Raw genomic sequence first — 19,669 nt, 5'->3', positions numbered from 1 at the left:
AGACCTTGCAGGGCTACGAAAGGAGCTAATCGCGGTTAAGATTGTGCTCAGAGGTAATACTGCATATGGGTATTTGTTTCAGTTCCAGATTTACTGCTTCGCATGTGAGGGTTGAGATTTGCTCACAGGCCTTGCAGGGCTCCGAAAGGAGCTAATCGCGGTTAAGATTGTGCTCAGAGGTGATATTGCATTTGGGTATTTGTTTCAGTTCCAGATTTACTGCTTCGCATGTGAGGGTTGAGATTTGCTCACAGGCCTTGCCGGGCTCCGAAAGGAGCTAATCGTGGTTAAGATTGTGCACACAGGTAATACTGCATTTGGGTTTTGTTTCAGTTCCAGATTTACTGCTTCGCATGTGAGGGTTGAGATTTTCCACAGGCCTGGCAGGGCTCCGAAAGGAGCTAATCGCGGTTAAGATTGTGCTCAGAGGTAATATTGCATTTGGGTATTTGTTTCAGTTCCAGATTTACTGCTTCGCATGTGACGGTTGAGATTTGCCCGCAGGCCTTGCAGGGCTCCGAAAGGAGCTAATCGCGGTTAAGATTGTGCTCAGAGGTAATATTGCATTTGGGTATTTGTTTCAGTTCCAGATTTACTGCTTCGCATGGGAGGGTTGAGATTTGTCCACAGGCTTTGCAGGGCTCCAAAATGAGCTAATCGGGGTTAAGATTGTGCTCAGAGGTAATATTGCATTTGGGTATTTGTTTCAGTTCCAGATTTACTGCTTCGCATGTGACGGTTGAGATTTGCCCACAGGCCTTGCAGGGCTCCGAAAGGAGCTAATCGCGGTTAAGATTGTGCTCAGAGGTAATATTGCATTTGGGTATTTGTTTCAGTTCCAGATTTACTGCTTCGCATGGGAGGGTTGAGATTTTCCACAGGCCTGGCAGGGCTCCGAAAGGAGCTAATCGCGGATAAGATTGTGCTCAGAGGTAATATTGCATTTGGGTATTTGTTTCAGTTCCAGATTTACTGCTTCGCATGTGACGGTTGAGATTTGCCCACAGGCCTTGCAGGGCTCCGAAAGGAGCTAATCGCGGTTAAGATTGTGCTCAGAGGTAATATTGCATTTGGGTATTTGTTTCAGTTCCAGATTTACTGCTTCGCATGTGAGGGTTGAGATTTGCTCACAGGCCTTGCAGGGCTCCGAAAGGAGCTAATCGCGGTAAAGATTGTGCTCAGAGGTAATACTGCATTTGGGTATTTGTTTCAGTTCCAGATTTACTGCTTCGCATGTGAGGGTTGAGATTTGCTCACAGGCCTTGCAGGGCTCCGAAAGGAGCTAATCGCGGTTAAGATTGTGCTCAGAGGTAATATTGCATTTGGGTATTTGTTTCAGTTCCAGATTTACTGCTTCGCATGTGAGGGTTGAGATTTGCTCACAGACCTTGCAGGGCTACGAAAGGAGCTAATCGCGGTTAAGATTGTGCTCAGAGGTAATACTGCATATGGGTATTTGTTTCAGTTCCAGATTTACTGCTTCGCATGTGAGGGTTGAGATTTGCTCACAGGCCTTGCAGGGCTCCGAAAGGAGCTAATCGCGGTTAAGATTGTGCTCAGAGGTGATATTGCATTTGGGTATTTGTTTCAGTTCCAGATTTACTGCTTCGCATGTGAGGGTTGAGATTTGCTCACAGGCCTTGCCGGGCTCCGAAAGGAGCTAATCGTGGTTAAGATTGTGCACACAGGTAATACTGCATTTGGGTTTTGTTTCAGTTCCAGATTTACTGCTTCGCATGTGAGGGTTGAGATTTTCCACAGGCCTGGCAGGGCTCCGAAAGGAGCTAATCGCGGTTAAGATTGTGCTCAGAGGTAATATTGCATTTGGGTATTTGTTTCAGTTCCAGATTTACTGCTTCGCATGTGACGGTTGAGATTTGCCCGCAGGCCTTGCAGGGCTCCGAAAGGAGCTAATCGCGGTTAAGATTGTGCTCAGAGGTAATATTGCATTTGGGTATTTGTTTCAGTTCCAGATTTACTGCTTCGCATGGGAGGGTTGAGATTTGTCCACAGGCTTTGCAGGGCTCCAAAATGAGCTAATCGGGGTTAAGATTGTGCTCAGAGGTAATATTGCATTTGGGTATTTGTTTCAGTTCCAGATTTACTGCTTCGCATGTGACGGTTGAGATTTGCCCACAGGCCTTGCAGGGCTCCGAAAGGAGCTAATCGCGGTTAAGATTGTGCTCAGAGGTAATATTGCATTTGGGTATTTGTTTCAGTTCCAGATTTACTGCTTCGCATGGGAGGGTTGAGATTTGTCCACAGGCCTTGCAGGGCTCCGAAAGGAGCTAATCGCGGTTAAGATTGTGCTCAGAGGTAATATTGCATTTGGGTATTTGTTTCAGTTCCAGATTTACTGCTTCGCATGTGAGGGTTGAGATTTGCCCACAGGCCTTGCAGGGCTCCGAAAGGAGCTAATCGCGGTTAAGATTGTGCTCAGAGGTAATACTGCATTTGGGTTTTGGTTCAGTTCCAGATCTACTGCTTCGCATGTGAAGGTTCAGATTTGGTCACAGGCCTTGCAGGGCTACGAAAGGAGCAAATCGCGGTTAAGATTGTGCTCAGAGGTAATACTGCATTTGGGTATTTGTTTCAGTTCCAGATTTACTGCTTCGCATGTGAGGGTTGAGATTTGCTCACAGGCCTTGCAGGGCTCCGAAAGGAGCTAATCGCGGTTAAGATTGTGCTCAGAGGTAATACTGCATTTGGGTATTTGTTTCAGTTCCAGATTTACTGCTTCACATGTGAGGTTTGACTATGCTCACAGGCCTTGCAGGGCTACGAAAGGCGTTAATCGCGGTTAAGATTGTGCTCAGAGGTAATATTGCATTTGGGTATTTGTTTCAGTTCCAGATTTACTGCTTCGCATGGGAGGGTTGAGATTTGTCCACAGGCCTTGCAGGGCTCCGAAAGGAGCTAATCGCGGTTAAGATTGTGCTCAGAGGTAATATTGCATTTGGGTATTTGTTTCAGTTCCAGATTTACTGCTTCGCATGTGAGGGTTGAGATTTGCCCACAGGCCTTGCAGGGCTCCGAAAGGAGCTAATCGCGGTTAAGATTGTGCTCAGAGGTAATATTGCATTTGGGTATTTGTTTCAGTTCCAGATTTACTGCTTCGCATGTGAGGGTTGAGATTTGCTCACAGGCCTTGCAGGGCTCCGAAAGGAGCTAATCGCGGTAAAGATTGTGCTCAGAGGTAATACTGCATTTGGGTATTTGTTTCAGTTCCAGATTTACTGCTTCGCATGTGAGGGTTGAGATTTGCTCACAGGCCTTGCAGGGCTCCGAAAGGAGCTAATCGCGGTTAAGATTGTGCTCAGAGGTAATATTGCATTTGGGTATTTGTTTCAGTTCCAGATTTACTGCTTCGCATGTGAGGGTTGAGATTTGCTCACAGACCTTGCAGGGCTACGAAAGGAGCTAATCGCGGTTAAGATTGTGCTCAGAGGTAATACTGCATATGGGTATTTGTTTCAGTTCCAGATTTACTGCTTCGCATGTGAGGGTTGAGATTTGCTCACAGGCCTTGCAGGGCTCCGAAAGGAGCTAATCGCGGTTAAGATTGTGCTCAGAGGTGATATTGCATTTGGGTATTTGTTTCAGTTCCAGATTTACTGCTTCGCATGTGAGGGTTGAGATTTGCTCACAGGCCTTGCCGGGCTCCGAAAGGAGCTAATCGTGGTTAAGATTGTGCACACAGGTAATACTGCATTTGGGTTTTGTTTCAGTTCCAGATTTACTGCTTCGCATGTGAGGGTTGAGATTTTCCACAGGCCTGGCAGGGCTCCGAAAGGAGCTAATCGCGGTTAAGATTGTGCTCAGAGGTAATATTGCATTTGGGTATTTGTTTCAGTTCCAGATTTACTGCTTCGCATGTGACGGTTGAGATTTGCCCGCAGGCCTTGCAGGGCTCCGAAAGGAGCTAATCGCGGTTAAGATTGTGCTCAGAGGTAATATTGCATTTGGGTATTTGTTTCAGTTCCAGATTTACTGCTTCGCATGGGAGGGTTGAGATTTGTCCACAGGCTTTGCAGGGCTCCAAAATGAGCTAATCGGGGTTAAGATTGTGCTCAGAGGTAATATTGCATTTGGGTATTTGTTTCAGTTCCAGATTTACTGCTTCGCATGTGACGGTTGAGATTTGCCCACAGGCCTTGCAGGGCTCCGAAAGGAGCTAATCGCGGTTAAGATTGTGGTCAGAGGTAATATTGCATTTGGGTATTTGTTTCAGTTCCAGATTTACTGCTTCGCATGGGAGGGTTGAGATTTGTCCACAGGCCTTGCAGGGCTCCGAAAGGAGCTAATCGCGGTTAAGATTGTGCTCAGAGGTAATATTGCATTTGGGTATTTGTTTCAGTTCCAGATTTACTGCTTCGCATGTGAGGGTTGAGATTTGCCCACAGGCCTTGCAGGGCTCCGAAAGGAGCTAATCGCGGTTAAGATTGTGCTCAGAGGTAATATTGCATTTGGGTATTTGTTTCAGTTCCAGATTTACTGCTTCGCATGTGAGGGTTGAGATTTGCTCACAGACCTTGCAGGGCTACGAAAGGAGCTAATCGCGGTTAAGATTGTGCTCAGAGGTAATACTGCATATGGGTATTTGTTTCAGTTCCAGATTTACTGCTTCGCATGTGAGGGTTGAGATTTGCTCACAGGCCTTGCAGGGCTCCGAAAGGAGCTAATCGCGGTTAAGATTGTGCTCAGAGGTGATATTGCATTTGCATATTTGTTTCAGTTCCAGATTTACTGCTTCGCATGTGAGGGTTGAGATTTGCCCACAGGCCTTGCAGGGCTCCGAAAGGAGCTAATCGCGGTGTAGATTGTGCTCAGAGGTAATATTGCATTTGGGTTTTGTTTCAGTTCCAGATTTACTGCTTCGCATGGGAGGGTTGAGATTTGCTCACAGGCCTTGCAGGGCTCCGAAAGGGGCTAATCGCGGTTAAGATTGTGCTCAGAGGTAATATTGCATTTGGGTATTTGTTTCAGTTCCAGATTTACTGCTTCGCATGTGAGGGTTGAGATTTGCCCACAGGCCTTGCAGGGCTCCGAAAGGAGCTAATCGCGGTGTAGATTGTGCTCAGAGGTAATATTGCATTTGGGTATTTGTTTCAGTTCCAGATTTACTGCTTCGCATGTGAGGGTTGAGATTTTCCACAGGCCTGGCAGGGCTCTGAAAGGAGCTAATCGCGGTTAAGATTGTGCTCAGAGGTAATACTGCATTTGGGTATTTGTTTCAGCTCCAGATTTACTGCTTCGCATGTGAGGGTTGAGATTTGCTCACAGGCCTTGCAGGGCTCCGAAAGGAGCTAATCGCGGTTAAGATTGTGCACAGAGGTAATACTGCATTTGGGTTTTGTTTCAGTTCCAGATTTACTGCTTCGCATGGGAGGGTTGAGATTTGCTCACAGGCCTTGCAGGGCTCCGAAAGGGGCTAATCGCGGTTAAGATTGTGCTCAGAGGTAATATTGCATTTGGGTATTTGTTTCAGTTCCAGATTTACTGCTTCGCATGTGAGGGTTGAGATTTGCCCACAGGCCTTGCAGGGCTCCGAAAGGAGCTAATCGCGGTGTAGATTGTGCTCAGAGGTAATATTGCATTTGGGTATTTGTTTCAGTTCCAGATTTACTGCTTCGCATGTGAGGGTTGAGATTTTCCACAGGCCTGGCAGGGCTCCGAAAGGAGCTAATCGCGGTTAAGATTGTGCTCAGAGGTAATACTGCATTTGGGTATTTGTTTCAGCTCCAGATTTACTGCTTCGCATGTGAGGGTTGAGATTTGCTCACAGGCCTTGCAGGGCTCCGAAAGGAGCTAATCGCGGTTAAGATTGTGCTCAGAGGTAATACTGCATATAGGTATTTGTTTCAGTTCCAGATTTACTGCTTCGCATGTGAGGGTTGAGATTTGCTCACAGGCCTTGCAGGGCTCCGAAAGGGGCTAATCGCGGTTAAGATTGTGCTCAGAGGTAATACTGCATTTGGGTATGTGTTTCAGTTCCAGATTTACTGCTTCTCATGTGAGGGTTGAGATTTGCTCACAGGCCTTGCAGGGCTCCGAAAGGAGCTAATCGTGGTTAAGATTGTGCTCAGAGGTGATATTGCATTTGGGTATTTGTTTCAGTTCCAGATTTACTGCTTCGCATGTGAGGGTTGAGATTTGCTCACAGGCCTTGCAGGGCTCCGAAAGGAGCTAATCGCGGTTAAGATTGTGCACAGAGGTAATACTGCATTTGGGTTTTGTTTCAGTTCCAGATTTACTGCTTCGCATGTGAGGGTTGAGATTTTCCACAGGCCTGGCAGGGCTCCGAAAGGAGCTAATCGCGGTTAAGATTGTGCTCAGAGGTGATATTGCATTTGGGTATTTGTTTCAGTTCCAGATTTACTGCTTCGCATGTGAGGGTTGAGATTTGCTCACAGGCCTTGCAGGGCTCCGAAAGGAGCTAATCGCGGTTAAGATTGTGCTCAGAGGTAATACTGCATTTGGGTATTTGTTTCAGCTCCAGATTTACTGCTTCGCATGTGAGGGTTGAGATTTGCTCACAGGCCTTGCAGGGCTCCGAAAGGAGCTAATCGCGGTTAAGATTGTGCTCAGAGGTAATACTGCATATAGGTATTTGTTTCAGTTCCAGATTTACTGCTTCGCATGTGACGGTTGAGATTTGCCCAAAGGCCTTGCAGGGCTCCGAAAGGAGCTAATCGCGGTTAAGATTATGCTCAGAGGTGATATTGCATTTGGGTATTTGTTTCAGTTCCAGATTTACTGCTTCGCATGGGAGGGTTGAGATTTGTCCACAGGCCTTGCAGGGCTCCGAAAGGAGCTAATCGCGGTTAAGATTGTGCTCAGAGGTAATATTGCATTTGGGTATTTGTTTCAATTCCAGATTTACTGCTTCGCATGTGAGGGTTGAGATTTGCCCACAGGCCTTGCAGGGCTCCGAAAGGAGCTAATCGCGGTTAAGATTGTGCTCAGAGGTAATATTGCATTTGGGTATTTGTTTCAGTTCCAGATTTACTGCTTCGCATGTGAGGGTTGAGATTTGCTCGCAGGCCTTGCAGGGCTCCGAAAGGAGCTAATCGCGGTAAAGATTGTGCTCAGAGGTAATACTGCATTTGGGTATTTGTTTCAGTTCCAGATTTACTGCTTCGCATGTGAGGGTTGAGATTTGCTCACAGGCCTTGCAGGGCTCCGAAAGGAGCTAATCGCGGTTAAGATTGTGCTCAGAGGTAATATTGCATTTGGGTATTTGTTTCAGTTCCAAATTTACTGCTTCGGATGTGAGGGTTGAGATTTGCTCACAGACCTTGCAGGGCTATGAAAGGAGCTAATCGCGGTTAAGATTGTGCTCAGAGGTAATACTGCATATGGGTATTTGTTTCAGTTCCAGATTTACTGCTTCGCATGTGAGGGTTGAGATTTGCTCACAGGCCTTGCAGGGCTCCGAAAGGAGCTAATCGCGGTTAAGATTGTGCTCAGAGGTGATATTGCATTTGGGTATTTGTTTCAGTTCCAGATTTACTGCTTCGCATGTGAGGGTTGAGATTTGCTCACAGGCCTTGCAGGGCTCCGAAAGGAGCTAATCGCGGTTAAGATTGTGCACAGAGGTAATACTGCATTTGGGTTTTGTTTCAGTTCCAGATTTACTGCTTCGCATGGGAGGGTTGAGATTTGCTCACAGGCCTTGCAGGGCTCCGAAAGGGGCTAATCGCGGTTAAGATTGTGCTCAGAGGTAATATTGCATTTGGGTATTTGTTTCAGTTCCAGATTTACTGCTTCGCATGTGACGGTTGAGATTTGCCCACAGGCCTTGCAGGGCTCCGAAAGGAGCTAATCGCGGTTAAGATTGTGCTCAGAGGTAATATTGCATTTGGGTATTTGTTTCAGTTCCAGATTTACTGCTTCGCATGTGAGGGTTGAGATTTGCCCACAGGCCTTGCAGGGCTCCGAAAGGAGCTAATCGCGGTTAAGATTGTGCTCAGAGGTAATATTGCATTTGGGTATTTGTTTCAGTTCCAGATTTACTGCTTCGCATGTGAGGGTTGAGATTTTCCACAGGCCTGGCAGGGCTCCGAAAGGAGCTAATCGCGGTTAAGATTGTGCTCAGAGGTATATTGCATTTGGCTATTTGTTTCAGTTCCAGATTTACTGCTTCGCATGTGACGGTTGAGATTTGCCCACAGGCCTTGCAGGGCTCCGAAAGGAGCTAATCGCGGTTAAGATTGTGCTCAGAGGTAATATTGCATTTGGGTATTTGTTTCACTTCCAGATTTACTGCTTCGCATGTGAGGGTTCAGATTTGCCCACAGGCCTTGCAGGGCTCCGAAAGGAGCTAATCGCGGTTAAGATTGTGCTCAGAGGTAATATTGCATTTGGGTATTTGTTTCAGTTCCAGATTTACTGCTTCGCATGTGAGGGTTGAGATTTTCCACAGACCTGGCAGGGCTCCGAAAGGAGCTAATCGCGGTTAAGATTGTGCTCAGAGGTAATATTGCATTTGGGTATTTGTTTCAGTTCCAGATTTACTGCTTCGCATGTGACGGTTGAGATTTGCCCACAGGCCTTGCAGGGCTCCGAAAGGAGCTAATCGCGGTTAAGATTGTGCTCAGAGGTAATATTGCATTTGGGTATTTGTTTCAGTTCCAGATTTACTGCTTCGCATGTGAGGGTTGAGATTTGTCCACAGGCCTTGCAGGGCTCCGAAAGGAGCTAATCGCGGTTAAGATTGTGCTCAGAGGTAATACTGCATTTGGGTATTTGTTTCAGTTCCAGATTTACTGCTTCGCATGTGAGGGTTGAGATTTGCCCACAGGCCTTGCAGGGCTCCGAAAGGAGCTAATCGCGGTTAAGATTGTGCTCAGAGGTAATATTGCATTTGGGTATTTGTTTCAGTTCCAGATTTACTGCTTCGCATGTGAGGGTTGAGATTTGCTCACAGGCCTTGCAGGGCTCCGAAAGGAGCTAATCGCGGTAAAGATTGTGCTCAGAGGTAATACTGCATTTGGGTATTTGTTTCAGTTCCAGATTTACTGCTTCGCATGTGAGGGTAGAGATTTTCCACAGGCCTTGCAGGGCTCCGAAAGGAGCTAATCGCGGTTAAGATTGTGCTCAGGGGTAATATTGCATCTATGTATTTGTTTCAGTTCCAGATTTACTGCTTCGCATGTGACGGTTGAGATTTGCCCACAGGCCTTGCAGGGCTCCGAAAGGAGCTAATCGCGGTTAAGATTGTGCTCAGAGGTAATATTGCATTTGGGTATTTGTTTCAGTTCCAGATTTACTGCTTCGCATGTGAGGGTTGAGATTTGTCCACAGGCCTTGCAGGGCTCCGAAAGGAGCTAATCGCGGTTAAGATTGTGCTCAGAGGTAATATTGCATTTGGGTATTTGTTTCAGTTCCAGATTTACTGCTTCGCATGTGAGGGTTGAGATTTGCTCACAGGCCTTGCAGGGCTCCGAAAGGAGCTAATCGCGGTTAAGATTGTGCTCAGAGGTAATACTGCATTTGGGTATTTGTTTCAGTTCCAGATTTACTGCTTCGCATGTGAGGGTTGAGATTTGCTCACAGGCCTTGCAGGGCTCCGAAAGGAGCTAATCGCGGTTAAGATTGTGCTCAGAGGTAGTATTGCATTTGGGTATTTGTTTCAGATCCAGATTTACTGCTCCGCATGTGAGGGTTGAGATTTGCTCACAGGCCTTGCAGGGCTCCGAAAGGAGCTAATCGCGGTTAAGATTGTGCTCAGAGGTAATACTGCATTGGGGAATTTGTTTCAGTTCCAGATTTACTGCTTCACATGTGAGGGTTGAGATTTGCTCACAGGCCTTGCAGGGCTCCGAAAGGAGCTAATCGCGGTTAAGATTGTGCTCAGAGGTAATATTGTAGTTGGGTATTTGTTTCAGTTCCAAATTTACTGCTTCGCATGTGAGGGTTGAGATTTGCTCACAGACCTTGCAGGGCTACGAAAGGAGCTAATCGCGGTTAAGATTGTGCTCAGAGGTAATACTGCATATGGGTATTTGTTTCAGTTCCAGATTTACTGCTTCGCATGTGAGGGTTGAGATTTGCTCACAGGCCTTGCAGGGCTCCGAAAGGAGCTAATCGCGGTTAAGATTGTGCTCAGAGGTAATACTGCATTTGGGTATTTGTTTCAGTTCCAGATTTACTGCTTCGCATGTGAGGGTTGAGATTTGCTCACAGGCCTTGCAGGGCTCCGAAAGGAGCTAATCGCGGTTAAGATTGTGCACAGAGGTAATACTGCATTTGGGTTTTGTTTCAGTTCCAGATTTACTGCTTCGCATGGGAGGGTTGAGATTTGCTCACAGGCCTTGCAGGGCTCCGAAAGGGGCTAATCGCGGTTAAGATTGTGCTCAGAGGTAATATTGCATTTGGGTATTTGTTTCAGTTCCATATTTACTGCTTTTGCATGTGAGGGTTGAGATTTGCCCACAGGCCTTGCAGGGCTCCGAAAGGAGCTAATCGCGGTTAAGATTGTGCTCAGAGGTAATATTGCATTTGGGTATTTGTTTCAGTTCCAGATTTACTGCTTCGCATGTGAGGGTTGAGATTTGCCCACAGGCCTTGCAGGGCTCCGAAAGGAGCTAATCGCGGTTAAGATTGTGCTCAGAGGTAATATTGCATTTGGGTATTTGTTTCAGTTCCAGATTTACTGCTTCGCATGTGAGGGTTGAGATTTTCCACAGGCCTAGCAGGGCTCCGAAAGGAGCTAATCGCGGTTAAGATTGTGCTCAGAGGTAATATTGCATTTGGGTATTTGTTTCAGTTCCAGATTTACTGCTTCGCATGTGACGGTTGAGATTTGCCCACAGGCCTTGCAGGGCTCCGAAAGGAGCTAATCGCGGTTAAGATTGTGCACAGAGGTAATACTGCATTTGGGTTTTGTTTCAGTTCCAGATTTACTGCTTCGCATGTGAGGGTTGAGATTTGCTCACAGACCTTGCAGGGCTACGAAAGGAGCTAATCGCGGTTAAGATTGTGCTCAGAGGTAATACTGTATATGGGTATTTGTTTCAGTTCCAGATTTACTGCTTCGCATGTGAGGGTTGAGATTTGCTCACAGGCCTTTCAGGGCTCCGAAAGGAGCTAATCGCGGTTAAGATTGTGCACAGAGGTAATACTGCATTTGGGTTTTGTTTCAGTTCCAGATTTGCTGCTTCGCATGGGAGGGTTGAGATTTGCTCACAGGCCTTGCAGGGCTCCGAAAGGGGCTAAACGCGGTTAAGATTGTGCTCAGAGGTAATATTGCATTTGGGTATTTGTTTCAGTTCCATATTTACTGCTTCGCATGTGAGGGTTGAGATTTGCCCACAGGCCTTGCAGGGCTCCGAAAGGAGCTAATCGCGGTTAAGATTGTGCTCAGAGGTAATATTGCATTTGGGTATTTGTTTCAGTTCCAGATTTACTGCTTCGCATGTGAGGGTTGAGATTTGCTCACAGGCCTTGCAGGGCTCCGAAAGGAGCTAATCGCGGTTAAGATTGTGCTCAGAGGTAATATTGCATTTGGGCATTTGTTTCAGTTCCAGATTTACTGCTTCGCATGTGAGGGTTGAGATTTGCTCACAGGCCTTGCAGGGCTCCGAAAGGAGCTAATCGCGGTTAAGATTGTGCTCAGAGGTAATATTGCATTTGGGTATTTGTTTCAGTTCCAGATTTACTGCTCCGCATGTGAGGGTTGAGATTTGCTCACAGGCCTTGCAGGGCTCCGAAAGGAGCTAATCGCGGTTAAGATTGTGCTCAGAGGTAATACTGCATTGGGGTATTTGTTTCAGTTCCAGATTTACTGCTTCACATGTGAGGGTTGAGATTTGCTCACAGGCCTTGCAGGGCTCCGAAAGGAGCTAATCGCGGTTAAGATTGTGCTCAGAGGTAATATTGCATTTGGGTATTTGTTTCAGTTCCAAATTTACTGCTTCGCATGTGAGGGTTGAGATTTGCTCACAGACCTTGCAGGGCTCCGAAAGGAGCTAATCGCGGTTAAGATTGTGCTCAGAGGTAATATTGCATTTGGGTATTTGTTTCAGTTCAAATTTACTGCTTCGCATGTGAGGGTTGAGATTTGCTCACAGACCTTGCAGGGCTACGAAAGGAGCTAATCGCGGTTAAGATTGTGCTCAGAGGTAATACTGCATATGGGTATTTGTTTCAGTTCCAGATTTACTGCTTCGCATGTGAGGGTTGAGATTTGCTCACAGGCCCTGCAGGGCTCCGAAAGGAGCTAATCGCGGTTAAGATTGTGCTCAGAGGTAATACTGCATTTGGGTATTTGTTTCAGTTCCAGATTTACTGCTTCGCATGTGAGGGTTGAGATTTGCTCACAGGCCTTGCAGGGCTCCGAAAGGAGCTAATCGCGGTTAAGATTGTGCACAGAGGTAATACTGCATTTGGGTTTTGTTTCAGTTCCAGATTTACTGCTTCGCATGGGAGGGTTGAGATTTGCTCACAGGCCTTGCAGGGCTCCGAAAGGGGCTAATCGCGGTTAAGATTGTGCTCAGAGGTAATACTGCATTTGGGTATTTGTTTCAGTTCCAGATTTACTGCTTCGCATGTGAGGGTAGAGATTTTCCACAGGCCTTGCAGGGCTCCGAAAGGAGCTAATCGCGGTTAAGATTGTGCTCAGGGGTAATATTGCATCTATGTATTTGTTTCAGTTCCAGATTTACTGCTTCGCATGTGACGGTTGAGATTTGCCCACAGGCCTTGCAGGGCTCCTAAAGGAGCTAATCGCGGTTAAGATTGTGCTCAGAGGTAATATTGCATTTGGGTATTTGTTTCAGTTCCAGATTTACTGCTTCGCATGTGAGGGTTGAGATTTGTCCACAGGCCTTGCAGGGCTCCGAAAGGAGCTAATCGCGGTTAAGATTGTGCTCAGAGGTAATATTGCATTTGGGTATTTGTTTCAGTTCCAGATTTACTGCTTCGCATGTGAGGGTTGAGATTTGCTCACAGGCCTTGCAGGGCTCCGAAAGGAGCTAATCGCGGTTAAGATTGTGCTCAGAGGTAATACTGCATTTGGGTATTTGTTTCAGTTCCAGATTTACTGCTTCGCATGTGAGTGTTGAGATTTGCTCACAGGCCTTGCAGGGCTCCGAAAGGAGCTAATCGCGGTTAAGATTGTGCTCAGAGGTAGTATTGCATTTGGGTATTTGTTTCAGTTCCAGATTTACTGCTCCGCATGTGAGGGTTGAGATTTGCTCACAGGCCTTGCAGGGCTCCGAAAGGAGCTAATCGCGGTTAAGATTGTGCTCAGAGGTAATACTGCATTGGGGAATTTGTTTCAGTTCCAGATTTACTGCTTCACATGTGAGGGTTGAGATTTGCTCACAGGCCTTGCAGGGCTCCGAAAGGAGCTAATCGCGGTTAAGATTGTGCTCAGAGGTAATATTGTATTTGGGTATTTGTTTCAGTTCCAAATTTACTGCTTCGCATGTGAGGGTTGAGATTTGCCCACAGGCCTTGCAGGGCTCCGAAAGGAGCTAATCGCGGTTAAGATTGTGCTCAGAGGTAATATTGCATTTGGGTATTTGTTTCACTTCCAGATTTACTGCTTCGCATGTGAGGGTTCAGATTTGCCCACAGGCCTTGCAGGGCTCCGAAAGGAGCTAATCGCGGTTAAGATTGTGCTCAGAGGTAATATTGCATTTGGGTATTTGTTTCAGTTCCAGATTTACTGCTTCGCATGTGAGGGTTGAGATTTTCCACAGGCCTGGCAGGGCTCCGAAAGGAGCTAATCGCGGTTAAGATTGTGCTCAGAGGTAATATTGCATTTGGGTATTTGTTTCAGTTCCAGATTTACTGCTTCGCATGTGACGGTTGAGATTTGCCCACAGGCCTTGCAGGGTTCCGAAAGGAGCTAATCGCGGTTAAGATTGTGCTCAGAGGTAATATTGCATTTGGGTATTTGTTTCAGTTCCAGATTTACTGCTTCGCATGTGAGGGTTGAGATTTGTCCACAGGCCTTGCAGGGCTCCGAAAGGAGCTAATCGCGGTTAAGATTGTGCTCAGAGGTAATACTGCATTTGGGTATTTGTTTCAGTTCCAGATTTACTGCTTCGCATGTGAGGGTTGAGATTTGCCCACAGGCCTTGCAGGGCTCCGAAAGGAGCTAATCGCGGTTAAGATTGTGCTCAGAGGTAATATTGCATTTGGGTATTTGTTTCAGTTCCAGATTTACTGCTTCGCATGTGAGGGTTGAGATTTGCTCACAGGCCTTGCAGGGCTCCGAAAGGAGCTAATCGCGGTAAAGATTGTGCTCAGAGGTAATACTGCATTTGGGTATTTGTTTCAGTTCCAGATTTACTGCTTCGCATGTGAGGGTAGAGATTTTCCACAGGCCTTGCAGGGCTCCGAAAGGAGCTAATCGCGGTTAAGATTGTGCTCAGGGGTAATATTGCATCTATGTATTTGTTTCAGTTCCAGATTTACTGCTTCGCATGTGACGGTTGAGATTTGCCCACAGGCCTTGCAGGGCTCCGAAAGGAGCTAATCGCGGTTAAGATTGTGCTCAGAGGTAATATTGCATTTGGGTATTTGTTTCAGTTCCAGATTTACTGCTTCGCATGTGAGGGTTGAGATTTGTTCACAGGCCTTGCAGGGCTCCGAAAGGAGCTAATCGCGGTTAAGATTGTGCTCAGAGGTAATATTGCATTTGGGTATTTGTTTCAGTTCCAGATTTACTGCTTCGCATGTGAGGGTTGAGATTTGCTCACAGGCCTTGCAGGGCTCCGAAAGGAGCTAATCGCGGTTAAGATTGTGCTCAGAGGTAATACTGCATTTGGGTATTTGTTTCAGTTCCAGATTTACTGCTTCGCATGTGAGGGTTGAGATTTGCTCACAGGCCTTGCAGGGCTCCGAAAGGAGCTAATCGCGGTTAAGATTGTGCTCAGAGGTAGTATTGCATTTGGGTATTTGTTTCAGATCCAGATTTACTGCTCCGCATGTGAGGGTTGAGATTTGCTCACAGGCCTTGCAGGGCTCCGAAAGGAGCTAATCGCGGTTAAGATTGTGCTCAGAGGTAATACTGCATTGGGGAATTTGTTTCAGTTCCAGATTTACTGCTTCACATGTGAGGGTTGAGATTTGCTCACAGGCCTTGCAGGGCTCCGAAAGGAGCTAATCGCGGTTAAGATTGTGCTCAGAGGTAATATTGTATTTGGGTATTTGTTTCAGTTCCAAATTTACTGCTTCGCATGTGAGGGTTGAGATTTGCTCACAGACCTTGCAGGGCTACGAAAGGAGCTAATCGCGGTTAAGATTGTGCTCAGAGGTAATACTGCATATGGGTATTTGTTTCAGTTCCAGATTTACTGCTTCGCATGTGAGGGTTGAGATTTGCTCACAGGCCTTGCAGGGCTCCGAAAGGAGCTAATCGCGGTTAAGATTGTGCTCAGAGGTAATACTGCATTTGGGTATTTGTTTCAGTTCCAGATTTACTGCTTCGCATTGAGGGTTGAGATTTGCTCACAGGCCTTGCAGGGCTCCGAAAGGAGCTAATCGCGGTTAAGATTGTGCACAGAGGTAATACTGGATTTGGGTTTTGTTTCAGTTCCAGATTTACTGCTTCGCATGGGAGGGTTGAGATTTGCTCACAGGCCTTGCAGGGCTCCGAAAGGGGCTAATCGCGGTTAAGATTGTGCTCAGAGGTAATATTGCATTTGGGTATTTGTTTCAGTTCCAGATTTACTGCTTCGCATGTGAGGGTTGAGATTTTCCACAGGCCTGGCAGGGCTCCGAAAGGAGCTAATCGCGGTTAAGATTGTGCTCAGAGGTAATATTGCATTTGGGTATTTGTTTCAGTTCCAGATTTACTGCTTCGCATGTGACGGTTGAGATTTGCCCACAGGCCTTGCAGGGCTCCGAAAGGAGCTAATCGCGGTTAAGATTGTGCACAGAGGTAATACTGCATTTGGGTTTTGTTTCAGTTCCAGATTTACTGCTTCGCATGTGAGGGTTGAGATTTGCTCACAGACCTTGCAGGGCTACGAAAGGAGCTAATCGCGGTTAAGATTGTGCTCAGAGGTAATACTGTATATGGGTATTTGTTTCAGTTCCAGATTTACTGCTTCGCATGTGAGGGTTGAGATTTGCTCACAGGCCTTTCAGGGCTCCGAAAGGAGCTAATCGCGGTTAAGATTGTGCACAGAGGTAATACTGCATTTGGGTTTTGTTTCAGTTCCAGATTTGCTGCTTCGCATGGGAGGGTTGAGATTTGCTCACAGGCCTTGCAGGGCTCCGAAAGGGGCTAAACGCGGTTAAGATTGTGCTCAGAGGTAATATTGCATTTGGGTATTTGTTTCAGTTCCATATTTACTGCTTCGCATGTGAGGGTTGAGATTTGCCCACAGGCCTTGCAGGGCTCCGAAAGGAGCTAATCGCGGTTAAGATTGTGCTCAGAGGTAATATTGCATTTGGGTATTTGTTTCAGTTCCAGATTTACTGCTTCGCATGTGAGGGTTGAGATTTGCTCACAGGCCTTGCAGGGCTCCGAAAGGAGCTAATCGCGGTTAAGATTGTGCTCAGAGGTAATATTGCATTTGGGCATTTGTTTCAGTTCCAGATTTACTGCTTCGCATGTGAGGGTTGAGATTTGCTCACAGGCCTTGCAGGGCTCCGAAAGGAGCTAATCGCGGTTAAGATTGTGCTCAGAGGTAATATTGCATTTGGGTATTTGTTTCAGTTCCAGATTTACTGCTCCGCATGTGAGGGTTGAGATTTGCTCACAGGCCTTGCAGGGCTCCGAAAGGAGCTAATCGCGGTTAAGATTGTGCTCAGAGGTAATACTGCATTGGGGTATTTGTTTCAGTTCCAGATTTACTGCTTCACATGTGAGGGTTGAGATTTGCTCACAGGCCTTGCAGGGCTCCGAAAGGAGCTAATCGCGGTTAAGATTGTGCTCAGAGGTAATATTGCATTTGGGTATTTGTTTCAGTTCCAAATTTACTGCTTCGCATGTGAGGGTTGAGATTTGCTCACAGACCTTGCAGGGCTCCGAAAGGAGCTAATCGCGGTTAAGATTGTGCTCAGAGGTAATATTGCATTTGGGTATTTGTTTCAGTTCCAAATTTACTGCTTCGCATGTGAGGGTTGAGATTTGCTCACAGACCTTGCAGGGCTACGAAAGGAGCTAATCGCGGTTAAGATTGTGCTCAGAGGTAATACTGCATATGGGTATTTGTTTCAGTTCCAGATTTACTGCTTCGCATGTGAGGGTTGAGATTTGCTCACAGGCCCTGCAGGGCTCCGAAAGGAGCTAATCGCGGTTAAGATTGTGCTCATAGGTAATACTGCATTTGGGTATTTGTTTCAGTTCCAGATTTACTGCTTCGCATGTGAGGGTTGAGATTTGCTCACAGGCCTTGCAGGGCTCCGAAAGGAGCTAATCGCGGTTAAGATTGTGCACAGAGGTAATACTGCATTTGGGTTTTGTTTCAGTTCCAGATTTACTGCTTCGCATGGGAGGGTTGAGATTTGCTCACAGGCCTTGCAGGGCTCCGAAAGGGGCTAATCGCGGTTAAGATTGTGCTCAGAGGTAATATTGCATTTGGGTATTTGTTTCAGTTCCATATTTACTGCTTCGCATGTGAGGGTTGAGATTTGCCCACAGGCCTTGCAGGGCTCCGAAAGGAGCTAATCGCGGTTAAGATTGTGCTCAGAGGTAATATTGCATTTGGGTATTTGTTTCAGTTCCAGATTTACTGCTTCGCATGTGAGGGTTGAGATTTTCCACAGGCCTGGCAGGGCTCCGAAAGGAGCTAATCGCGGTTAAGATTGTGCTCAGAGGTAATATTGCATTTGGGTATTTGTTTCAGTTCCAGATTTACTGCTTCGCATGTGACGGTTGAGATTTGCCCACAGGCCTTGCAGGGCTCCGAAAGGAGCTAATCGCGGTTAAGATTGTGCACAGAGGTAATACTGCATTTGGGTTTTATTTCAGTTCCAGATTTACTGCTTCGCATGGGAGGGTTGAGATTTGCTCACAGGCCTTGCAGGGCTCCGAAAGGGGCTAATCGCGGTTAAGATTGTGCACAGAGGTAATACTGCATTTGGGTTTTATTTCAGTTCCAGATTTACTGCTTCGCATGGGAGGGTTGAGATTTGCTCACAGGCCTTGCAGGGCTCCGAAAGGGGCTAATCGCGGTTAAGATTGTGCTCAGAGGTAATATTGCATTTGGGTATTTGTTTCAGTTCCATATTTACTGCTTCGCATGTGAGGGTTGAGATTTGCCCACAGGCCTGGCAGGGCTCCGAAAGGAGCTAATCGCGGTTAAGATTGTGCTCAGAGGTAATATTGCATTTGGGTATTTGTTTCAGTTACAGATTTACTGCTTCGCATGTGACGGTTGAGATTTGCCCACAGGCCTTGCAGGGCTCCGAAAGGAGCTAATCGCGGTTAAGATTGTGCTCAGAGGTAATATTGCATTTGGGTATTTGTTTCAGTTCCAGATTTACTGCTTCGCATGTGAGGGTTGAGATTTTCCACAGGCCTGGCAGGGCTCCGAAAGGGGCTAATCGCGGTTAAGATTGTGCTCAGAGGTAATATTGCATTTGGGTATTTGTTTCAGTTCCAGATTTACTGCTTCACATGTGACGGTTGAGATTTGCCCACAGGCCTTGCAGGGCTCCGAAAGGAGCTAATCGCGGTTAAGATTGTGCACAGAGGTAATACTGCATTTGGGTTTTATTTCAGTTCCAGATTTACTGCTTCGCATGGGAGGGTTGAGATTTGCTCACAGGCCTTGCAGGGCTCCGAAAGGGGCTAATCGCGGTTAAGATTGTGCTCAGAGGTAATATTGCATTTGGGTATTTGTTTCAGTTCCATATTTACTGCTTCGCATGTGAGGGTTGAGATTTGCCCACAGGCCTGGCAGGGCTCCGAAAGGAGCTAATCGCGGTTAAGATTGTGCTCAGAGGTAATATTGCATTTGGGTATTTGTTTCAGTTCCATATTTACTGCTTCGCATGTGAGGGTTGAGATTTGCCCACAGGCCTTGCAGGGCTCCGAAAGGAGCTAATCGCGGTTAAGATTGTGCTCAGAGGTAATATTGCATTTGGGTATTTGTTTCAGTTCCAGATTTACTGCTTCGCATGTGAGGGTTGAGATTTGCCCACAGGCCTTGCAGGGCTCCGAAAGGAGCTAATCGCGGTTAAGATTGTGCTCAGAGGTAATATTGCATTTGGGTATTTGTTTCAGTTCCAGATTTACTGCTTCGCATGTGAGGGTTGAGATTTTCCACAGGCCTGGCAGGGCTCCGAAAGGAGCTAATCGCGGTTAAGATTGTGCTCAGAGGTAATATTGCATTTGGGTATTTGTTTCAGTTCCAGATTTACTGCTTCGCATGTGACGGTTGAGATTTGCCCACAGGCCTTGCAGGGCTCCGAAAGGAGCTAATCGCGGTTAAGATTGTGCTCAGAGGTAATACTGCATTTGGGTATTTGTTTCAGTTCCAGATTTACTGCTTCGCATGTGAGGGTTGAGATTTGCTCACAGGCCTTGCAGGGCTCCGAAAGGAGCTAATCGCGGTTAAGATTGTGCACAGAGGTAATACTGCATTTGGGTTTTGTTTCAGTTCCAGATTTACTGCTTCGCATGGGAGGGTTGAGATTTGCTCACAGGCCTTGCAGGGCTCCGAAAGGGGCTAATCGCGGTTAAGATTGTGCTCAGAGG

The sequence above is a fragment of the Amblyomma mixtum genome, chromosome 2 (assembly GCF_055824585.1).
Source record: "Amblyomma mixtum isolate Tamu chromosome 2, ASM5582458v1, whole genome shotgun sequence".
Classification (NCBI taxonomy): domain Eukaryota; kingdom Metazoa; phylum Arthropoda; class Arachnida; order Ixodida; family Ixodidae; genus Amblyomma; species Amblyomma mixtum.
The sequence above is the reverse complement of the archived record's forward strand: the minus strand, read 5'-3'. Positions refer to the sequence as shown.